The 25,127-nt window shown below is 36.0% G+C and overlaps 1 protein-coding gene and 1 long non-coding RNA gene across 3 annotated transcripts in view; one reads left to right on the top strand and one right to left on the bottom strand.

The window, feature by feature from the left end:
* PACRG (parkin coregulated) overlaps positions 1-25,127 on the bottom strand; it is a 364,259-nt gene that overhangs the window by 240,187 nt on the left and 98,945 nt on the right. The window lies entirely within an intron of this gene.
* The window catches only part of LOC140329037 (uncharacterized), a 51,213-nt gene continuing 42,522 nt past the window's right edge, over positions 16,437-25,127 (top strand). Inside the window, exon 1 of one of the 2 annotated variants that reach the window (XR_011920391.1) lies at positions 16,437-16,525. This is a non-coding gene — a long non-coding RNA (uncharacterized lncRNA). Of the gene's footprint in view, positions 16,526-16,858; positions 17,080-25,127 lie in introns of those variants that run through there. The other variant, XR_011920390.1, reaches the window with a different exon arrangement.

The raw sequence follows: 25,127 nt of genomic DNA, 5'->3' as shown, positions 1-25,127 counted from the left end.
AATATGTATATTAACTAATATTATAAACCAAGGGTGTCAAACTTAGGCCTGCATGCCAAATCTGGCCCGCACTGTAATTATATTTGGCTGGTAGACAGTGCATGCACTGCTAATACTAAAAATCCCAGATTGCTCTGCTGGGGCATCAATCAGAACCCAAAAGCACCCCCTCCTCTGTTGACATTTATTAGCGACCTTCCTCAATTGTATATATTTTTTCAATATTGCTTTTTAGCCTGCGACATTCTCATAATTTTCATTTTGGCCCACTGTGTAATTGAGTTTGACACCCCTGATATTAGCTGAGGATTTTAGGCCACAGAATGCCTTTTTATCCCCACTGCTGATCCTCTGCAGCTATTACCAATGTGTCCCACAGTGTTTTAGAAACACTGTGTAAAAACCTTATTGTTACATCTGAATTACCCTGTTGTATGCACATGCAAATCAATAAATATTTTAAATATTTTGTATTCCTATTTAACAATTGTATTTACTTTTTATTAACCTTAACTATTAATATTAGAAGAAAGCCAAAAGATGCTATAAAAGCAATATGTCTGTTGCTAAATGGTTAACAAAGTGTGGAAACCATATTTTCATAAATCATCATTTTGTAGGAGTCATCACATATGATTGATTTGCGTGGTTGTAAACAAAAATAATGTGGGAATATTTTACAGACCCATATTACCAAGTGGTGCAAACAATGCCTTTAACAGGGTATGTAAAGCCAAACATTTTGTTCAGTCTTGGTTAGAGTTGTCTGTGTCCCAGGTGAATAGATTGTCTTTATGATATGTAATAGAAAAAAAAGTGAAATATAAATTTATACTTACAGTAACTCACTTCCGAAAAAAAGCCTTGTATAAGGAGCCTATATCAAACCCAATATTTCACTTAATGGACAACTACCATGACAACCAAAAATTAGGCTATTTTGTATAACTGCTAGTCTTTTTATATATATTTTTTAAATAGCTTTCTATTTTACCCTGAAGGAACTATAATTTTGTAATATGGATCCCTCATACATTTAATTTTCCGGTTTGTTTGATTGGTTCCCTGTTTTCCCCATAAATAGTGTAAATGTTCAAACCAGATTTCAGTCAATTAGTGCAATATGAATTTAATTTTTGGTGAGATACATTCCTAGGCCTCTCCACATTTAATGGGATATAAATGTGGCTGGTTTACTCCAGCAAATATATAAAGAAAGCACTTTCCCCCTAAAAAAAATCTGACTACAAAAGAACATATCTACACAAACTACAATTTCTTCTTTCAGATATATTATTAGTTTGCATAAAAATGTTATTAGAAGTTTTTTTTGCAAAATAATACATTACCTATAGAACAGTTTTGGCCAACTTACTGTAAATAAAGATTTCCATCACAGCTGCAAGTTCAAACGGTAGTGTTAAATCAAATTTGGTCTTTCTTTACATAAGGTACACAAACCCAAAAAAGCTGAAAATAATAAACAACAATTGTACTGAAGTTCTTTTTTATAACTTTCACTAGTTGCTTAGCAACTTGCACTGAAAAATATGTATTAACCACTAGATTACTGGAGCAAACATCTAAAACACAGGACAAACACATACATTTCATAATTTTCCATTGTTTACACACACTTACAATCTTGCATGCCTAGACCACATTATTTTTTATAATACAAATTATAATAATCAGTGTGTCAGTGTGTGTGAGTACTGATGAGTACCCCAGACCTACTTCTTTCACCTTGTATGTGTAAAAAATTGATAATTAAACAGCAGTAACAAGGGTTGAATAGAGAAGGAATTTTTCAGACATGTGGTCTAAAATGGAGCAGTTAGCGGCACATAGCTATGTGCCTATAAACAGCAAATGTTGCTAGGTGCAAAAGAACAGCAAACCAAAATGTAGGTCAACACATTTGTATGCGTTGACCTTGCTTTTGTGATGGTGGTATGGTTCTTTCTCCAAAAGAGGAGAAGGGTCTGCATGGCCAAAAGCAAGACTTAATAATCCCCTCAATGTGAAAGAATTGTGTTACAGACCTAAAAAAAAAATACCTTAAGAGACAAGTTTTAAACTTTAGCAGAACACTTGACAATTTGTTATAATGATAAAAACCCTAAAAAAATCCAAACAAGTGTTTAGCAACTGTCTGAACTCTGTGCACATCAAATTTTAAGAAATTATTTGAGCAATTTGTATCCAGATTAATAACATTTTGAATTGGAAGCATTAAAGTAATATTTATTCAGAAAGAGAAAATAAATATTGAGAACACTTAAATACAGAATATATAGCCAAGGTTTTTTCTGTAAAACGCTGCCATAACATGTAAGAGGGAATATATTGCTCACTCTTGGCTGGTGAAACAAGTGGCTTTTAATCAAGTGGAGTTTTCTGATATTGTGCCTATGGGAGTTGTGTCTGTTTGACTGTGGGGTTGTGTCTGCTCGACTGTTAGTTTTGTTTTAAATAGCTTTTTTTTCCTTTTTCTTTGCTGACCTCTAAGGGGGAGTGGTCAAGTTTTCACAGGTGATTTAAGTTCCTGGCAGACTCACCTTGAGCTTGCTCACTCTTGGCTGGTTAAACAAGTGGCTTGGAATCAAGGGGAGTTAGAAAACACAGGAGTTTAAAATGAGGAGTTAAATCCTTATAGTAACCACAAACTGTAAGTACACTTTTACAAGACTTTGTAAACAAACAAACATTGTAACTGGGAAAATGAGTGGTAGCAAGGTGGAAGGTTTGGTTCAGTGCACATTCTGCCATATATATGCACAAATGTAGCAACAGCTCCTAGGTGAATACCGCTGTGACAGATGTGAGCAAGTTGCCCTTCTGGTATCTCGCATTGGAGAGCTGGGGAAGCACATTGCAACACTGAAATCAGTCAATCACCTTGAGAGGGGTCTCCTGCTCCCTGAGCAGGTAGTTACTGGCTTAGATGTGGAGGGTGGAGAGGTTAAATTAGGATAAACATGTAGGGAGTTTGGTTAATGTAGTTAGAGGAAGTGGTGGGGGAACCCAGAAAAGGAAGGTGAGCCCTGTGTTTGAGCACCCAACATGTTTGCAAAGTTGTCTGCTATCCCTAAAAGCCAGGAGAGCAGTACATCTAGAAGTGGGGGGAGGGAAATGCAGGGGGGAAAAGACAATTGGTTGTCATAGGGGATTCTATGATCAGGAGGACTGATAGAATAGTTTGTCGCCCAGATCTTTTCAACCGAATGGTTTGTTGTCTCCCTGGTGCCAGGGTTCGTCATGTGGTGGACTGAGTGGACAAATTACTGGGAGGGGCTGGACAGGACCCAACTGTCTTGGTCCATGTGGGAACCAATGACAAGATATATATAGATGGAAGAAAGAGGATCCTTAAACATCAGTTTAAAAAAACTAGGTTTCAAGTTGAAGGAAAGGACTTCCAAAGTTATGGTCTCTGGAATATTGCATGTGCCAATGCGTAACATAGGAAATACAGAGGGAGCTTAGACAGCTAAACGCAAAGCTCAAGTCCTGGTGCAAAAAGGAAGGGTTTGGGTTCACAGAGCACTGGGTTGATTTTTCATTGGGGTACAACCTGCATGCTACAGATGGTTTGAACCTAAATGACTAGGACAGAGGGGGATGGGACAGTTAAATAGGCTGACAGAAAGGTTAGTCAGGGGTCAGACACTAGTGGAGGGTGGATTGGGGATAGTTGTGAGGAGGATTATGGATAATTGTAAGGAGCTTTCCATGTTACAAACAAACATTGGATTGTGCAGTACTAGTTGTACTGAATAACAAAACGATTTGGCAAACAATGCTGGTAAATGCAGCAATAGTTTAAAGAGCCTGTTAACCAATGCCAAAAGACTAGCAAACAAAATAGGGGAGTTGGGAGCCTAATGAGTGAAGAGCATTAAGATTTAGTTGGCATTGCTAAATTCTGGCTTTGTTCTTCACATGACTGGGCTGTCAATATTCGTTGGTATACTCTCTTTCCTAAAGACAGAGTCAAACAAAAAGGTGGCTGTATGTGGGAAGTGATCTGAAAGTGAATTTGAAAGAAGAAATTGCAGATGGAACAAGCAATGTGGTTGAGGCATTATGGGTGGAGTTGAATGTGGGGTTGAATAACACACAAGTCATTATTGGAGTATCCTATGGGCCCCCAAGTGCTAAGGAAGAAATAGAAAATCAACTACTAGCACAGATAGAAAAAGCAGCAAAAGGTGGAAGTGTTTTAATCATGGGAGATTTCAACTACCCTGACATGGACATGGACATGACTGGAGTAATGGCACTAGAGAAACAGCAAAAAGGAAAAATTTTGTGAATTTATTACAAGATAATTTTTTTGTACAATTTATAGAAGCCCCAACTAGAAATGATTCTCTGCTGGACCTAGTTCTTTCTAACAACGCAGAGCTTATAACAAATGTGCATATAAAAGATAAGCTGGGTAGCAGTGACCATAATATGATTTCCTTTGATGTAAGTTGTAAACAGGAAGGAAAAACAGGAAAGACAAAAACATTTAATTTCAGGAGAGCAAATTTTCCATTATTAAGGGCTGCTCTCTGTGATTTAGACTGGGAGACAATATTGTCCACAAAGAACACAGAACAGAAATGAGAATGTTTCAAGTCTGTTCTACAAAAGCACACTGAAAAATATATTCCTATGGGTAATAAGTTTAAGAGGCTAAAATTAAAACCTATGTGGCTCACAGCTGATGTTATAAAAGAGCTGAGCTCGGTTATTTCAAAGCCATTATTTTTAATTTTTAGAGACTTCTTAGTCACTGGCAAGGTACCGATAGACTGGCGTAAGGCCAATGTGGTTCCTATCTTCAAAAGGGGAGCAAGGTCATTACCAGGTAACTACAGACCGGTCAGTTTAATGTCCATAGTTGGAAAGGTCCTGGAAAGTTTGAGAACCACATAAGAGAGTTTCGGCTAGAAAAATATTATTATAATTGATAGTCAGCATGGTTTCAAGAAAGACCAAAGTTGTCAAACAATTTTACTCTCTTTTTATGAGGAAGTAGGTAAACAGGTAGACAGTGGAATAGCAGTTGATATAGTGTACTTGGACTTTGCTAAAGCACCTGACACAGTACCCCACAGACAGGTATTATACAAGTTAGGGTCAATCTGTAAATGGATAGAGAACTGGTTTAAAGACTGCGTCCAGAGAGTTGTAATTATTGAGTCATACTCTGAATGATCTAAGGTTAATAATGGTGTACCCCAGGGTTCAGTGTTGGGACCTTCACTGTTTAACATCTTTATAAACGATATAGAGTTTGTGATTAAAAGTACCATTTCTGTGTTTGCAGATGACAACAAACTATGTAATGGAATTAAGTCCATACAGGATGTCTATAATCTACAAGCAGACCTGGATGTATTGTTTGATTGGGCAGCCAAGTGGCAAATTACATTTAATATAGATAAATGTAAAGTTATGCATTTGGGGGCTAACAACATGCATGCTTCATACTGTCTAGAGGAATACATTTGGGGGAGTCAGAAATGGAAAAGGATCTGGGGGTTATGATAGATCATAGACCTAATATTAGCATGCAATGCCAAGCTGTAATATCTAAAGCTAGTAAAGTACTTTCTTGTATTAAAAGAGGAATAGACTGCAGAGATGGAGACATTATCCTGCCCCTGTACAAAGCATTGGTCAGACCTGGAATATGCAGTCCAGTTTTGGGCACCAGTTCACAAAAAAGACATTGTGAAATTTGGAGAGAGTGCTGAGAAGGGCAACTATGGAAAATACTTCCGTTGAGAAGAGAAGTTTAAGGGGGGATATGATGACCCTGTATAAATATATAAATGGTCCATATAGAGAACTCTCTTCCCAATTATTCACTTTGAGATCATTACAAAAAACAAGAGGGCGCTCTTTGCGTCTGGAGAAAAAGAAGTTTAAGCTCCGGATAAGGAAGGGATTCTTCACTGTAAGGTCTGTAAAAATGTGAAATCGGCTCCCTCAGGAAGTAGTTTCAGCATTTACTATAGATTGCTTTAAGAAAAAGCTGGATGTTTTTCTGTAACTATATATGTTTGAAAATACTTTTAACACTGTATGACAAAAGTAGGATGCACCTGTGAAATTAATTTGCAATAGTAGTGTTCTGCCCAGTCTCATTTAGCCAGGTCACTACCTGACATGTTTCAGTAACCACCTGTGCATTGGTGGTTACTGAAAAGTTGGTTCACAACACAGGGGCACTGGACAGTTGAGCATAATACAGGTACTATGGAAAAATAAGGCAAACATATTGGATAGAATTATAGGCGTTACTGGATTCCTATGTGAACAACAACTGGGATGCCAGAATTTTGCCACTTTTTGAGCAGCCATCTACAGCTTCCCTGAATATTATGCAGGCTTTCTAACCTGCAGTGTCCAGAACTGGCACTTCTTTATAACTGAAGTTTCATAGGGTCGGAGGATTGAGGTATAGTATCAGCAAGCAAATTAGTGCAAGAATCAAAATAGCTGTTTATTTTCTTTGTTATGAATCAATTCCTATATTTGGATCATGATTTGAACTTACAGAGAGAACCCTGTTATATTCCACATTGACAGCTATTGTTCTCTAAGTGTTCATGCAAAAAGCATTATTCATGGTGCAATGAAAATCAAATGAAAATGTAAACCTAAAAAACTGTAGTAATAAACAACTCAGAAAAACTGTGTGATGTCTAGACTAGCACCATAATATCATATTCTGAATTGCAGAACCAATAATGTGCATTTGTTACTGTGGATAATAAATTAATTACATAATTTTAACAAGAAGTAAAAGGGATGTAATATAAGTCTTAACTGAGCTCTCAAGGTATGGTACCTCCAGGTATTTAGAAGCATAGCTAAAGGTCCTCAGAAAACAGATATTGTACATTTTTCTACAAACACACCACACTAAACTACACTACACTACAGTGTAATGCACAGATGTTAACTGTTGGTGTGTATGTGTATCAGGAAAAATGGTTAAGTCAGCTAAAACCTTCATTGTACACTCCATAACATGTATTATGTAAACCTAATAAACTGATGAACAAATCATTTTTGTTTTGTTGTATCAGTGTACATGCAGTCATGGTTGCTGGTCAGGAAAACAATGTGATATTCCTACAACAGATACAGCATATGTAGCATATATCATCCTCCTGTGCATTGTAATATAATCTAGAAATATTTGGGACCACAGAAATTGGCACACAATTTATTTGGTACCAAGTGGGTTCACGATTTTTACACAGGAAAATGAAGATCTAGGATTTGGCAAGAGAATTAAAGCCAGCTCTAATCTTACCATTAGGGAAAAAATTAATTCGCTTGACAACGGAACAAAATGGATCAGCGTATTAGCAACTGAGTGCTTAAAAACGCTAAAGCTTGTAGGCTGTAATCACATTTCCTGCAAAAAAGCAGAGGCATGCAAATCCCAAGCTTAAAATGATTGGCTGTAAAATATGTCACTTCTTTTGCTGTTTCATTTACTAGTTCACTTATTTTATCTGTTTTAATCTACTGAAAAATATAGCTTTAGCTAACAAATTGTAAACTGTATCTTTTTAATAAACACCGTTGGGATTAGCATGAGTTTTAGATATTAGTATTTACACATAGACATTGTTATGTCATTATTGTATTCTAAAGTACCTATGTATGTATGGACTGATTAGACCTCCACTTGATAATTTGTATGGGGTGCAGTGGCTGCGATCACTGGCTCTGAGATAACAATTTTAGGTTTAGCTTTGGTGTCGAGATCCAAATTTTTATATATTTTTTTTTTTTTTTTTTTTGAGTGAAACTGAGTGTTTCAAATATATTGAAATCAAGACACCTGGCACCTGCTGGCTGAAATATGTCAGGACCACTGTACCTATAGGCAATACCAGACTCTACCAGACACTCATGGCTAAGTGATCCTATCTAAATATATTTGTCTAAAAACTGCTTTCCAGAATAAACTGGAGGTATTCAATTGCATCCAGCTTCATGGATTTTATGTGGATTGTGCCATGTATGACCATCCTTGTATCCAATTTTTTTGTATATAGACAATATAAACAATGTAATATAGAGGTATTGAGCAATGGACAGAGGACATGGTGCTGCTGGAAAACAGGGTAAGGTTTGTATCTTATGATATACCCTTCTGTACAAAGATTTATTTCAGCAGTTGTGGACTTCCAAGTTATTTGTTTTCTGACCTTTTACTAATAGCAAGGTGCCTATACTCACAGAACAGCATCACTGGACATATTGTTGTTTGGCCTTCAGGGACTGAAGTTGGACAGTCTAGCTCTAAAAACTGTCTGCCACCACATCTGCCAACAGTAATTCATGAATAAAATCACATAGCTTCCCATTCTAATATTCAGCTGAAAAATAACTGGACTACTTGACTAAGCTCTGAACTGTAGCCAAATGAGTCACCCCGGCTATTTGTGTTCATGAGCAGGTGTACCTAATAAAGTGTCAGTAAAGAATATAGAATGTAGTATAGTTCTCATTTGTAAAAAGTTTTACATTTGCACGTAATAATACTTGGGTATATGTGCATATACTTAGACATTGGTGTGGTTTTGTTTGCTCTGTGCCATTATAATCTTTCATATCCTAGGAAATCTGAAGCTTTGTTTTGTTAAAACATAAAAAGATTTGCAGGTATTTGAAAAGAATACATGTGCATGCTTTGCTTATGTTACCATTGCATAAAGGCATCTATGCCAAATGTCCTTTAGGTTCTGTAGCCTTAAGGTTAAGAGACAGAGATTTGCATTTCACAAACTACCGCTGGTTAAACAACTGAAATTCCCTCTTTCTTTTTGCTTTTCATTGCTTGTAAAATTGATATGAAAAATAGGATGCAGAACCTTTAGGGAAAAGGATTCATTGTCCCTGTGTCATTCTATTATGAACAGTGTTTTATAAAATACATTATCATTCATGACAGACCAATAAATGGAATTACATTCTCCAAGGTATTCAATTTTGTATGAGAGCATTGAATCAACTAGGGAATCTAGGGTATACACCTACATGTTTAATAAATATATTTTTATACTTAAAGGGAACTTGTCAGGACAGGAATATGGAAACTGCCATTGCCATGGAAGACCTAAATGGCATCTGATTTTGCCCTAGACTCATATTCACAGAATTCTTAAGCAGCAAATGAGTCTGAACATTTCTAGAAAGTGGAACTTGATCCTTCCTTGAACTGGTAAAACTGATTGTTTTTAATTCCTGCTTGAAACTCACATTTTTTTATTTTATTTTATGCCCATGCTTGGACTTGTAAGGCATTATAAGTGAAAGCCTCTTAAGATATGCTGACAGCACAAGCCCATATATGTATATGGTAACATTTTGTTAATGTATAAAAATAAATAACCATAAATTGAAGATGATTGGTCTAAAAAATAGGTAAAGTAGACCAGCAAACTTAACATACCTTCCAAATAATACAGGTATATGAATACTTGATTGCAACCACACATGCTTGTGCCATTCCAAGTCTTATCTTCCTTCACATTGCAAAACCAAAAGCATATATATATATATTTTTTTTTATATAGTACCTGTTACAGTTTTTACTAAATTTTCTGGGTGGAGGTCACACATCAGTAACTGGGCTAAGACTGAGCAGAGTGTAGAGCTCAGATTCAAAAGTGACACACTGTGAAGTTTGTAAGTCTTTGCCACTAATCCCAGATGCAAATTCTGCACAAGGGATGTTTAAATTTATCACAGAGGGCCGGCACAAAAAATGTGAGCCAAAGCATTGGTATTGGTTTTGCTAGATTTGCTCCAGTTTTTGAAATAATTACCTCAATAGTAACCTCAAAGAAAACTAATGAAACATGAAAATTAAGCAAAATTAAACTAAATATGCCTACATATACAAAAATAATTTTTTGAAATACTTAATGTCAATATATTCTATATTCAGTACATTTACAGAACTTATCACAAAGAAGTCACTGAAAAACTCTATTTGTAATATTTCCTTTTGTGCTGATGATCAGGACAATCACGTTGAAGGCTCCAGCAGTAGTCTGCCATCATGTGTCAATCCCATCTGTCCTGATACCTTTCTTCCATCACCTTTATATCTTGATGGAACCTCTCCCCTTGTTCCTCACGGAAATCACCAAGGTTTTCTGGAAATTTTTGCAAATGGCTATGGAGATAGTGTTCTTTTTTGCTCATAGTAGCATCCAAATTTTTAAAGTTTACGAACAAGTTTTGTAGCAGTTTTATATAGTTTTGTGCTTTATGGTTACCCAAGAAGTTCTTGACAAGTATGACATAGCTGTGCCAGGCAGAAGCTTCAATATCAGTCATGTAACTTGTGAAATTTAAATCATTTATCACTTTCCGAATCTGGGGTCCATCAAGGCATCCTGCTTTTAATTTTCCAGTACTCAATCCAGGGAAGAACTCACAAATGTATTTGAAGCAATCACCATCCTTGGTCAGAGCTGTAACAAATTGCTTCATTAATCCCCACTTTATGTGTAGTGGAGGGAGAATGATTTTTTATATGTCAACCATTGGCTCGTTAATGATGTTCGCTGCACCTTTTTTCATGTTTTCCCTTGGAGGCCATGTCACTTTTTTCCAGTGATCCTGCTTTGCTCTGCTATCCCACAAGAAGATGAAACATGGGTAGTTTGTGCCCACTTTGCTGTCCAAGTAGGAAGTTCACCATTTTTAAATCAACACATATGGACCATTGCTGTTCATAATAGCAAAGCTTTTGTAAGACCATTTTGATATTTTCATATTCTTCTTTAAGTTTTGTTGAATGACCAATTGGAATCGATGCATAGCAGTTGCCATTATACAGTAAAACAGATTTCAAACTGCGAATGGAACTGTCTATGAACAGCCCCCAGTCTTCTGCTCAGTTTTCTGGTACTCCCATATGGGCTAGAGGTCCAGGGATGTTACAACAGTACACAAAGGTCTCCATCTTTAATGAAATAAGGTAAGAGTGTCACCTCTCCTACAAATTGTTTTTGACAGCTCAGACAGTTCTTTTCTTTTAGCCTGGATGCTAAAAGTCAAGATGCTTGTTTTGACAGACTTAGGTCACATAAAAAAATCATTGAGTTCTTCCTGGGAGAACTGCTGGTTTAGTGAAACACTACCTTCCACTGCTAACTCCTGGATTACACTCAAACCCTGAAAAATCCTTGGGAAGTGAAAAAAATGTTGTTTTGTTGAGCTGTGTTATAAACAACTTCAAAAATAAAACTATTAATTCATAACAATAAAAAATACAAAATATACTTAGCCAATAAATACTTTTATTACATGTAAAATTGGACGGAAAGTATTATCATATTTTTACATTCTAGAATTTTTTCCACATTTGTATATGTATTTTTCTAGTGTGATTTAATGTGTTTCCAATAATGTTTAGTTAAATGAACTTGAACGCATGCCATTTCATTTCCCACAGTGCATCTGTCAAAAGCATCACAATCGCAGTGACATCTGTTTTGGATGTGTTTACCGTAAATGTACCCAGCTTTTACAAAGACTTCTATTAGATAAGATCACAAGTTGGCTTTACAGAAATATTTCCAGATGTAGCTGAATAATGCATAAAACAGTGCTTTAGGTGTTACTTCATAATCAGCACTACAAAAATGCACAGGAACAATAAATCTGTAAGCATACATTTAAATTGGTTATTTATGCCTTTACAATGGAGGAATCTCCTGTATATATGTTAATGATTTGCAGTTTTACAGTCTTCCTTTACTACTGTGCAGGATCTAGAGCAAAATTTTCATACTTCTACCCAATAAAGACTTCTACTATATGCTAATTACCACACAACTGTGTGTGTACAGTATATTACTTTCCGACATTTGTTTTGCCTGTTGTATTGATGGTAATGCTAGTATTGCAGTGGTTGTCAGAGCCAATGCTCCTACTACATTGAATTACTGCACCCCTATTAGTGGCTGGTGTCATTGCCTCTGTTACACTTATCATTAGTGTCAACATTTGTTGACACTTAGTGCTAGTGCTTAACAATTGTTGATGATATCAATGACCTATTTACATTGGTACCTAGAGTAAATGCCCTAATCAGAAGTAAGAACTAGAGCAAAAATTCAGTGTGTGACTCAACCGAATGCTAAAATATCTGTTTTAATGGACTGACCATTTTGTATGACCACATTTGCCCAATTAGTATTTTTATAGCATAAAGTAAGTACGATTTAACCCAGGAATCAACATGGCAAATTCTAAAAGAAATTAGGTTATTAAGGAAATATAATCAATGTACAGAAGCAAAATGGGGAGCACAATACCTGTCCCATAGGCCAATTGTGCTTGCACTCTGCACTTCATCTAATTCCCTGCCAACTGTGAACACAGTGGAGGTTAATCATGTGTGACCATGTGATACCCACAATTGGAGAAACAGTAGGTGCCAGAGTACATTTCCCAGCATCCCTGCATAACATAAAAACCATGTGTCTACGTGAGGAGGAAGAACTTGTAGTCACAGGAAGTACATAGTTACCCAAAGATTTTGCCATGTTCAATTTTGATTTTAGTTGGGCTTGAAGCTATTATCTTTTGAGCTGACCCTGAATAACATAAAGGGATATGATATATAAAGTCAGCAGAGACCGGATATAAAAATGTCTCAGCAGTAAGACATTGTAAAATATGAACATACTGCACTATTATAGAATTTATATATGGCACAGAGACCTAAATATATAGTAAACAATGGAGGAAACTAATGAGACCAAAATATAGATGGATGAATACAAAATTCACAATTTATAAGTAATCATTATGGGTCTGTAGTATAAGAATTAGTATGAAATGATCTGTTCCTTATCCATTCCTGTGCATCCTGTATAGGATAATAAATAGGCCCATAGTATTTTCATTAGGAAAATCGATCTGTACTGGAAGGAATACACAGCTGCTACTATTTCTCCGCTCCTAATTCCTCACAGACATTTTCAGGGCACTTGTACTGTGTTTCAAAGTTATATGGAATGCTGTGCAGGGTCTATATGTCAGAACTGGCAATAAGGCTATGAAGAAAGAGCACAAAGAAGACTTGAAAAACAGAAAGCAAAAGGGATATTAGAAATGCAGGATAAACTAAAAACAATCAACAGAGTTACAATTTTTTTATACATACACCATCTCTTGGCATACAGAGCCGACAACTCATCTTATGCAGCTGGTTGCAGAATAGGTCCAAATGTACTGTGTCTGACTGTACAATTATTACCATAAAGCTACATATTTCCCTGAGAACTTAGGAATAAGGAGCTAGGAATGTGATATACTGTATGATGTATATAAAGCTGACCAGTGGCTGCTGAAAGACCTATGATGTGTGACATTTACCCACAATTAGGCTTTCTTCACGTAAAGCAGTTCATCTTTTAGTGCTAGATTGGATATTTTTATTTTAATGGCACTGACCACTATGTCATTACATTGGTTATAGGTAGCTGCTATACTGATGGTGGGTGGAAAACTGCTAAAATGTCTTATTGAACAACACCAAAGCATATTAAATGCTGTTTTTAAACAACAGGATAAAGCTTTTAAAGCACATGATGCAATAGAGCTGGACCAACAAAATGTCTCATCTCACTTATTATCTGTTTATACAAGTTTAGATATGGGTATTTGCACAACACTGACACTTTAATCACGGCACAATGGACAGTGGTACTGTGGGCCCTTTTCCCATTATGGAGTGTGCCACATGATCATACTGCATTATTGAAACAACAAACATGGAGCCTGTGATTATTGCAGGAGAAGGTTTGGATTTGATGGTGGGTTGTAATTGTCCCTTGGTCCACTTTATTGACTGCCTAGCCATCTATCACATTTTTTTGACTGCACTGAGGAAGTGATTTGTGTAAAACTCAATAGTTTGCCCATGAGGGGATAACTGTGCCTTCTCTTACATATGTCACCAAATTGTGAGGGCACACAAAATATCTTACCCACTCCTTTTAAGATATTACTATTTGTGCTACTTGCCATTTGAAATACCAGGTGGACACACACATAGGTGTATATGTGACTCACAGTCAGTGTGGTGTCACCAAGAAACAGGCACCAAATTACATAAAAATAAATTTAGGACAAGTACTTCCACCCCTCTTTCCCCTCCATACAGATAACTATCACAAATGATTAGTAGAAACTTAAAAAAATCTGACACAGAAAGATATAAAATTCTCATATTGGAAGAATTTCTATCACAATGTTCAGATTTAGCAGTTTCTAACAAAACACAAAATCAAAGCAAATCTTTCCAACACCAATCACATGACATCCTAACAATGATCTTGCAGACACTAAATAACACGCAAGCAGCTGTGCTCAGAAGCAGCTGTTCTTATGACTTGCCGCACTTGGAAAGCGCTAACACCTGCCACGTATGTTCTACAAAATAAGACGGTTCACAGAGGTTAGCACCTTCCTTTTATGAAGTTATACAAGGCATTTGTCACATTTCACTCATCACTGTATCAGTTTACAAAACCACCACTTAAACTTTGCTACCATTAAATTAATAGTCTCTTACTATAGAGAAATTGAGCTTGTGCGTAATTATTTTAAATCATAAGAGTTTATTACTTACTGAAGGAGAATTTACTCGTTGCAAAATAGCTCATGGAATGCTAGCAGACATTTATTGATTCACAAGTCAGGGCAGTGAAATTAAAGCTTACGGAAATGGTTATATCAAACTTCTCAGAGTTTCCCCATTTTGAGCCGTTATTATATTGTTGTATTATATCTGGTATAAAGTATTGTCAATATACATAAAATCTTATTTGCTGCTCTCCATGCGCTCTGCATGTTCTGCATTCTTATTTTGTATGAATATATATTATATAGGACAATATTCTTATATTGTATGCAGTTGTATCTAAGGATTACAGAACCCCTTTCCCCTATGTTATGGAGAATTGGAGAGGTGTCCTATAGTCCAGTCAAATGGTGGCAATAGTGTTTCACCATAGATATAGTATAGTTATAGGTGCTGATTTATGAAAGCTCTCCAAGACTGGAAAAGGTAGCCTATCATGGGAGAACCCAGGTATTCCAGCAAACCTGAAAAGGATTTCTTAAAAAACAATTGGTATTAGTTGGCAAATGTTTTCAATCCTGGACCAAATGTATTCCAGTTTTGCTGAATCACCCAGGCTCACCTATGATAGTCTATATTCTCTGGTCTTGGAGAGCTTTATTAAATCAGGCTCATAGAGTATTGTTCACTCAGGACAGGAAGTAGGTTATGGAAGGTTCACCAGCTGTGAGCCCATTTAGGGAATCTTTGAAAGGCTTGGATAGAAGCTAAGGTAAATAGTGAGGAACAATGCAATTAAATAATGGATGTTAGGGGCAGTACTGCCCCTGACAACCACAAGCTAATGTGAATTTTACCAACTACATACCTTAATAACCTGTTAGGTTGTCAGTGTCCCTATTGGCTAGTGGAGACAACAGTACTGAGAGTGTCCCTACTGGCTGTTAGGGGTAAGGATGTCTCTCACAATTACCATACAGAAAGAAGTTTCCAAGGCACACAACTTGCTTGAGCTTGTTGTTATCGTGGCAACATTATCATGACATGTAAAGATAGGGTTATGGGGAAATTATGTGTAACTGTTCAAAAAGCAAGGGCGGGGGAGTCCTTTCTTTTGGAAGAGTTACACATAAATATTCCAGTGGTAAACTAAATTTCAGCTAAAGAATCAATGAAGCTAAGATGAAGGGATTCTGGAAAATCTCCATGCTTCAATTACCCCATACTGATTGGATAATACCTAATAGGAAACAAATGGTGCTAATAACTTACCTGCATTGCACCACTGGCAGCTAGGTTTACCATAAGCTTGCTAATTACCCATAACACTACTAGTAACATGATGTGTTTTAAAAGAGAATCCCATTTTTATGCTGCCCCTTTAAGGAACCTACCTGATACTGTTGATTCACATTAGTATAGTGAGGGGGGAACAAACAGTTATAGCAGCCTATATGCACTGTAAGCTGTGCTGGAATTATCTAAGGATATTTTTCCATCTCACTTGGTCAGATCTGGCTCAGATATGGTAGCTGACAGAGCAGTTTACTCATTTGTAATAGACTAAACAATTTATGGTAAGCAGCAATAAAACTGTGATTTATTGCATGGATTGAACGTTTCCATATGGCTGCTAAACACAGTGTTGTTTAGCCACTTCCGAATTATCTATAGAAATTCCTGGAAATCAGGACCATCTTATCTTTGGGCTCCTAATTTGATCCCCCTGCCTTTAGGTTAGTAGAAGTGATTAATTAGCACTTTCTGTCAATTTACTAAGCCTTTTTTTCTCTTCCAGGGAGCTTCATTGTTCGCAATAACTGAAGTCTCACCTCTATTGGCTGGCCTGCACTTTTTTAGGCAAGAACAACAATCTGATTGAGTACTGCTGTAAGTATGCCATTCCTCATTGTAATAGCCATAATCATAGCCTTCCTGGGTGCATGAGAATGTTGAAACGACTGATTCACAACGCTAACCTATTTGAATATGAATCTTCCCAGTAAGTAGCAATAAAATAGGGGAAACAAAGTAGTTTCTCTAGGGAATTTTGTAAAGAATTTTTACTAATTCTTCCTCTTCAAAATAACCTTCTTTCAGTATCTGGGATTTGTTTGCTAAAACAAGGGTTGCTTAATGAATACAATGGTTTATTATTTCCCTTAAGTGACACAGCAGGGCCCAAGTAATACAGACCCAGCTCTTTCAGAGCACGCCAAGAACACAAGAAACAAAGGAGCAGCAGTTCCATACAACAAATAGAACTCTCGGCTTGATCTCCGGTTTGAACAGTCCACAGAGCAAGACCTCGACTCTGCTATTCGAGTTTTCCTAGCCAGTATTTTTCCCTCTGTTTTATTCTTCTCAATGACTCACACACAGGGCTTAGACTGTACTGTCATGGAAAAGCACATAGCAACAGCAAAATGATGACTGGAGGAGGGGTGAGTCTATTTCATGTGCATTCATAGTGAGCCACCTAATGGTGACAAGGCTTTCTCAGCCTCTGAAACTATTTTACAGCTTCCAATGTAACTGCTAATGTTTGTGTGCACATTTTCTTTGTAATTAGCTCAGATTTAGTCATGCTGCATGTAAATAGCTAAATGTACCTTGCAGAGTTCAGAACTCTTAACTGCATAGCAAAGACCTTCTCATATTTATGGGTGCTGCCGTCTAACAGAGCAATTGCTCCTTGAGAATAGATTTTATGAAAATATATTTATTTGAGCCTCCGGTTGTCTGTGTCATTTTATTTTATCTAGATGCAAATGAGCTAAACTTTCTTTCAGTATAAAAAAGTATTAGAGAAAATTTAGTTAACTCTCAACTTCATAAGACTGAAAACTGAAGCTGCACTAATGATCGCAGACTTTGCAGCAAAGGAAAGTGAATGCAATCCATGATAATCTGCAGCGATAATGATGAGCCAGCTGCAGTTCTATTTTATTGTATGCAATTGATTCCCAGTCCCTGCAATGTAAATAACCAGCCACACTGCCATCCTCTTTTTGCAAAGCTTATGTCACGCAAAAGCACAACCAAAAAATCCATTCACAAATCATTTATATTTATTGCCTGGCTTTTTTGACAAATAAAGTATGAAATTAGATAACCTAAAAATACTCCCATCATGTAACACTAAAGTTGATTTACTAAAAGAACTTATTGTTGCTTGTTCATGTAGCAAAATGAATCATCACCTTGCAAGGGAATTTTCCCTTAGCTACCCAATCAAGTGCTAGAGAAAAAAAAATGATTTCTGTTTGCAAATGAAGAGATGGTTGAATTCACCAGAGCTAACCACTAAGGTTAGCACATTACTATCCCCTGCAGCGTGATAATTTATTTTGCTAAGTGAACAGCCAAAACTTCTTTAGTAAATCAACCCCAATGTGTTTTAGGTTCTTATGTACACCTATAAAACATAAGTAAGATATCACTAAAAAACATCTCTTTATCATCCACAGTTGTAGCCACATTCATTTACCTAAAATAAGAGTTTGTGCACCCAAATTAAGCAAGTTATGAAAATAAAAAAGCCATATGCTAATTTAAAGCATAGCAAGAAGATGAAATGCTTGTCAGGTGTGAGAAATTACTATTTAGGATTTTGTCATATATGAAATGAAGTACTTAAATGTTTTTTTCTTCTTGAAAAATATATTTAAAAACTGATAGTAAAAGTCAAGGTCACTAATTTTTATCCTGGATATGTAAATATGTCTTCCTGCCCTCTAAAATTCTTTAATTATATTAGGAGATCTTTTTTCATAGCAGTTACGAGAAAGCCAGGATTTTATTTTAATGGAAGAGTAAGATGAAGGGCATGCATTAGCAACCTTTGAAAAGACAATTAAGACATGACAAAGGCACATAAGGCTGACACCATTCATTTATGTTTTTGTTCTATTTAAAAGTTGCAATTATTTATAGGCTTATGATGTTGCTTTTCGATGCACAAACGGTGCTTTGTGACCTTGTGCTCATGATGATGGCTACAATCCCAAACTTTTGAAGTATTAGAAAAACTGCTTTTAAATTAATTAGGCAGTTTTCATTCAATTGTAACTGTGGAAATAAGGACATTGCAACCAGCTTTATGTGATTAAATAATTATATCTGAAGGCAGTAATTGCAGGTGGTATTAAGAGGATGATTTGGAAAATGTTCACTTTAAAGTGGACCCTTTAGCACCTGCAGAAGTCTGCATGATTAAAATCCTTAAGTCACAATATACAGCAACATTTTTATTATTTAAAAAAGGCTCCCCTTTTTACCATTGGAAAGCTGTCCTAATGACTGTTTAGTGACTATGCCTAGACTGAAAATATGTCATCAGTCTGGTGCAGGAAGGAGAAAAAATTGGTTACTTTGTAACATTGGGCCTGATTTATTAACCCCCTAGTGTTCTAATTCTGTCCGTATTTCCACGCAAAAGGCGTTACATTTTTTTGCATAGAAATTTATTTTACATTGTAGGCCTATAATTCTTAGGCATAACTCACCGAAATATATCCAATATTTAATAAATCCAATAAATTTAATAATAGGCTTTAAATAAAAAAACACAAAAATCTGTTACAAAAAATACAAAAAAAAATAGTTAATATAACTGTACAGTAGCATGTATAATATATTATATATATATTTATATATATAATATATAAAGATTTCTTTGTATTGGACTCAACACAGCTATTTTGTTTTGAATCTAATACAAAATTATTTGAATTTCCAGCTGCTCCTTCCGCCCGCACCGATGCATGCACCAACGTCACCGGGAAACCCTGGAGATCGCCTCTGCAGTCGCTGGCTGGAGATCAGAGGAAGAAGACGTGTCCTGAGGACATGCAGGGACCAGTAGGACGCTGGGGGGCGCCAAAAGAAAAAGTTAGGTGGGGTTTTTTTTATGTTTTTAGCAACCCAAGTGTGAAAATCCACCCCGAGTCACGCTCGGGATTACCGCTAGTGGAGTTAACGTTCTCCAAGGCTGGAGAAGATATCATTTCATCAGTGAAGCTGGGTGATACAGAAAACCTGTTGTTCATCTCAGCCTTTGGTGAGTTTATGACCTTTTATTAAATTGTGCTTTTTGCTATTTTTTTCATAAAACTTATCTTTACATTGTTGGCAACATCCAGAACAAATTAAATTATTTTCTATAGAAACCTATGGGAAATCACGTTTTGGCTAACAGATTTTGGCTAACAAATGTGATTCCAGAACAAATTATCTTTGTTAGCTAGAGTATCACTGTACTGTGATCTCTGTGAGAGGTAATAACTAGTGTTGGTCGAATAGCTCACCATTCGATTCGTCAGCTATTCGCTCGAATAGAGCAAAATTATTCAGATGGTCGAATGTCAAAGTCGAACACCATTAAAGTCAATGGGAGGAAAAATTCTGTTTTTTTCAGCACTGTGTGGAGCTTCTACAGCCTCCAAACAGATGTAAAAAGATACATTATAAAAAGATACATTGTAAAAGGATACATTATAAAAATATGCATAACACTATTACATACCCCTGTACTTCACATGAAGATTAAAGAGCACCTGTCACATCAATATTAGGCTAAAGCTAAGTACACACTTCCAATAATTATTGTTAGAAAACGAACGATTACAACCGATCAACGATTATGCACGATTATACTTGAACAATCATATTGTGCACAATTCTGTACATGCTGTAACAATAAATTCATTCAAATATAATCCACTAGATACAATCGTTTGGACGATGCAGGGAGGGACATGTAAAGGAGAAAGTGTACAGCAGAAACATGCACGATCACTGAACGACCGTACACACGATAGATAGTGAAAGATCGTCCGCCAATCAGATCCACCGTGGCGGTCGTTATTTTCCAACGACAATCCTCATTCGTCGGCGTCCTTGGTCACTTTTTTTTGGCCAATCGGTTGTTCATCGGTCGTTCGACAGTCGTTTCTAACGATAATTATTGGACGTGTGTATGCAGCTTTAGTGTACATGGACTGTTTCCTCAGCGTTTAACCTGAGGCTTTTTAAAGCCCATGTTTGAAGTCCCCATGCATTCCCATGGGCTAATCTACACCAGGACGTTTCCATCAGGCACGTTTTTGAGCGTTATCTTAAACGTTGCTTGCAACATTTAAAAAATAAAACGCTGGATAAACGCGGGAAAATGCTTCCATTGAACGCAATGGAGGCTTTTTCAAGCGTTTTTAAACTTTTATGAAAGCTTCCAATGAAAACAATGGGGGCTTTTATAAACATTTTTAGCAGGACTTTGGAATCTGGAAGCCTGATGTTCTGAGTGGGTGGGTTTTGGTATCATGACGTCATGACGGGGGAAGTTTTTTCACCTTTGAATGACACATAGGCAGGGGTGTAGTGGGGCTGGCACGTTTACATAACAATGATGCGTGCTCGCCATGAATAGTACCGTGCCCCCTTTTCGTTTTTTTTGACTACACCCCTGGTCCCGGTATGCCAGATCTTGCATACACAACCAACAAGCAATTTGTCTCACAAAATTTGCTGTTTAAACATATTGGAAACATATTTGTACCTAAAGAACAGACAGAAGGGAGCTACCAGCCACCAACTTATCAAGCAAATAATAAATCACACACATTGCTGGTATGCATATGTATGAAAAAGGCTGTAAATAAAAGTAATCTATATAGTTCTATAGGGAGAGGAGAAAGATAAATACCAATTTAGTTATAAGATACCTGTTGCAGTCTAAAGTGGCAATGACAACAATCAGTTGTGTCTTGAGTTTTTTTTTATGTAATTCAAAGAAAACAGTATTACCACAGGATAACCATTTTTTTTATCTTATTACAATTCTGATAATTAAGAATGGAGACCATAAGTATTTTATATACTCTATTCCTTTATCGATCTGCTCCTTGTAACATAACCCTAAAGATTCATAACAAGTTACTGTTTAGGTGAGTTTACAAGATGCAACAAAAAAATCCTCATGAAGAGTGTGACTATTGTGGTTAGGTCAAACACAACAAAGAAAGAAAACAAATAGGTCCTACAGAGACCAGGTCTGTAGGTCAATGAACCAGGACGAGTTAGGCCAGTCAACCAATAATGTAACTATCAATCAATTTGTAGGGTGACAATTATAAAGGTCAGTAGTGTAATAAAACTGATATACAGTATATTACAGTGAAAGAAAATGACAAACCTGGGCTTTTAAACTGTGTTTCCTAACGTTATTAATGTGGTCCATAAATAAATAATGTTAAAGTTCTGCTGTGTTGGTAATTCCCCTGATATGTCAGGTTCTAATTCACAGATCCCATATTATTTCATATTTAGTTTTTTTGTTTTTTCTTAAATGAAAAAACTTTTTATATGAGCAGGTAAAAGCTCCACTAGGCCTCATGTTTGACCCTGTGATAGAGCGGTTACTAAACCTACCTAATGTCCATACAACATTCTCTGTTTTAGGAGAATTATTTCTAATACTGTGTTCTTCTTTTAAAACACATACCAGGTTTTGAAGGCACACAGTTTATGTCAGTATGGGATATGCACAATGTTTGTGGCCATGGGGATGCAAACCTGTTACAACAAGTTACTATTACACCTATTTTGGAAAAAGATAAAACTAAGATAGATAAATATATAGAAAGATTATTAGCTATCTAATAGAACAATAGCTTCAGAAATCTTGAAGCTCAAAGTTCACCTGATAATGAGACCCACTGCAGCATGAGCCATGTATTATCCAAAGAGCAGTAGGAGTACAACAATTGTTCTTCAAAGTCCCCTCAACTAGGTTTTCAAATTAAATTATTTATTACTGTGTCTAGAAACTGAGATTTTAAATACTGTGCAGCAAAGAAAGATAGTTACTGACAAATTTAAAATATTATTACATGTTGAAGCTGGTTAAATCTGCAAAAAATAAAATACAAAATCATGTAAGTCAAAATTCTTTTTTATATTTACCTTAAAGGAAAATCATAATTGGTAACCTTTGGCACTGCTGTAATCATTTGCTCATTGTCTTTTCTCTAGATTTGAGACATAAACTCTATTGCATTTTTATTATAAATATCTGTGTATATATTGAACTACGCTATTTAACAACTGATTGTAAAGGAGAAGGTCAATCAATGGTCAAAGATCAATACTCCGCTTTATTACATAGATAATGGTAAAATATTAGACACCTAAACATCCAACATACAGACAAAAACCAACAAACTCCAAAATAAAAAAAAAGAAATAACTACAATAAAAAATGTTTAATTTCATATTTACTGGATTATGTCAAACAAAATATCCTTATATTTTCCAGTTGTCAATAAAACTCATGTCCACTCTTCTCTACCACAGAATGGTTGAATGTCATAGGGATTTTTTAAAATACTAGAGAACAGGATACAGAAAGATTGGCAAGCTGCTGTCCCAATTTTCTGACTAGGTTTTGTTTGGAACAGTGAATGGTTACAGTTTTTGGGCTTTGTTTTAATTGCCCATTGTGTTCCTTTGCCCAAAATTTTAGCAATAAATAAAAATTCTAAAATTGTTATTGCTGCCCATGCCTCCCTGCTTGTGAGAATTGCACACCAATTTCCCATACATGCATTGCCAGGGACAGGAAGTGACGGAAAATCTCTAATGCATACACAGAAATAAAGATCTGACAAATTTTGAGGCTTCCTGTATCTAAGTCTAAAAATATGAACAGTAAACTAAGATATAGCTAAACCTATGTACATAAATTGCATTTCGTATTCCCTAACTGTGGTACATTTCAAGTATGGAAAAAAATTATAATCCTACAAGAAAGTGTATGCCCTTAATGCATGTATAATCTCCTATACACTAAATTTAGCCGCCTCTAGAACAGGTTAATTTTTTCAGATGCTTCATGCAGAGTCCAATGGCAGTTTGCTCTCCCAACCACCTCAACAGACTTCAGTTAATTATGCTTTGCACTGCTTTTGCAAGCTTTTCCTGCTGCTGCTACTGCTTTTCCAAAACCAACACCTGCAAAATCCTAGCAGTTACTTCCTGATGCTGCTTCTTGGTTCTCAACTTCTAGTCTGAGCTACTATTCATAGAGCCTAAAAACTGTCACTGTAGGAAAAGAAATGTGTTACTGACAGCATCAGCAGTAAACATAAAGGAACAAAGTCCAGAAACAAAAGGAAACATTTTAGAACTGTCTGTGTTGGAGATTTCCATTCACTTCCTGTCTGTAAAACAACTGGCAACAGAGATAACAGATTTGCCAGATGATTCTACTAATATGATGCTGTCAAACACCGACAGCATGTTTAAATTCACAACCAAGAATTGCAATGGCCACAATAAAAGGCAGAATTACAAGCCCCCGATTAGGCCACCTGAATGTTGAAGAGTCACAAGAAGATCCTGGGTAAAACAATCTACTTGCATCTACCAGTCATGTTTTAGGCAACTTTTATCTTTCAATTAGGATTAAACCACAAAATGCATGTTACAGTAAAAGTATAAACTTTCAAATGCATATGGTAATTCTCCAATGCTTTTTTTTATTTAGCTGCTTTTGTAGCTTTTCTTGGTCTTTGGGTAAATTAATATTTGCAGTAAAAACTCCAAAGTTCTTGTTATAGTACTCACACAACCTTTATGGTACATGGGCACCATATAACTGAGGTTTACTTATTGGAAAACAAGATAGAAATAGAATGCCATTGCCAATGCTTTTCCCATAAAGTGGCAATAAGGGGAATAATGTTCTAGTCATTGCAACTCAATGACAATTGTTCCTATGGTAGTCATCAAATGTATAGTATGCCAGAGACCAGTAAGGGGCACTGCAAGCACTGACATAAGCAAGGGTACAGTCGGTGGCATAACAAAACAAATATTCAGAGTATGATGTGAGTTGAAACTCTCACTTCTGATCCAAAATTCAGATAGCAATAAACCTTATCAGTTTAGGTATTTAAAAACTGACAAAATCATAAAAAATACAAATGGTTTAAGTAATAAAAAAATAAACATAGCGAACCATGACATTGCATGTCATATATTTGTTGATTTTGTTATTTTAAAGTGTTTTTTTATCTTTTCAATCCAGTTAGAAAAGGTAATTATTTAAAAGTGATTGGATATACTTAATAAATGATATCAACAATACCAATTCTAAAATGACTGTATTTAAAAGTCTTGCGTAGGACATAAAAAATTACAGCTGTGTCACCATAGCTTCATTAGTTATGTTTTTTTTTTGTCCCAGAAAACTCATTGCGTGTTTTATCTGCACAAAAAGCTATCTACAGTTTAACATTTCTTCCAGCATTCAGGAAATTGCAGGCAAGAAGATGCACTATTCCAACAAGAAAAAAAATACTTCACATTTTTGGAAGAATAAAATGGCAAATGGTTTTTCAGAGTGTAGATGGTGTAGGCTAATAATTGTCCTTGACCTTCATTATGCATGTGTGCTTTTTATGTACAGGTATAATGTAAGTCACGGGCA

This window comes from Pyxicephalus adspersus, chromosome 4 (genome assembly GCF_032062135.1).
Source record: "Pyxicephalus adspersus chromosome 4, UCB_Pads_2.0, whole genome shotgun sequence".
Taxonomy (NCBI): domain Eukaryota; kingdom Metazoa; phylum Chordata; class Amphibia; order Anura; family Pyxicephalidae; genus Pyxicephalus; species Pyxicephalus adspersus.
This window is presented reverse-complemented; position numbering and strand designations above follow the sequence as displayed.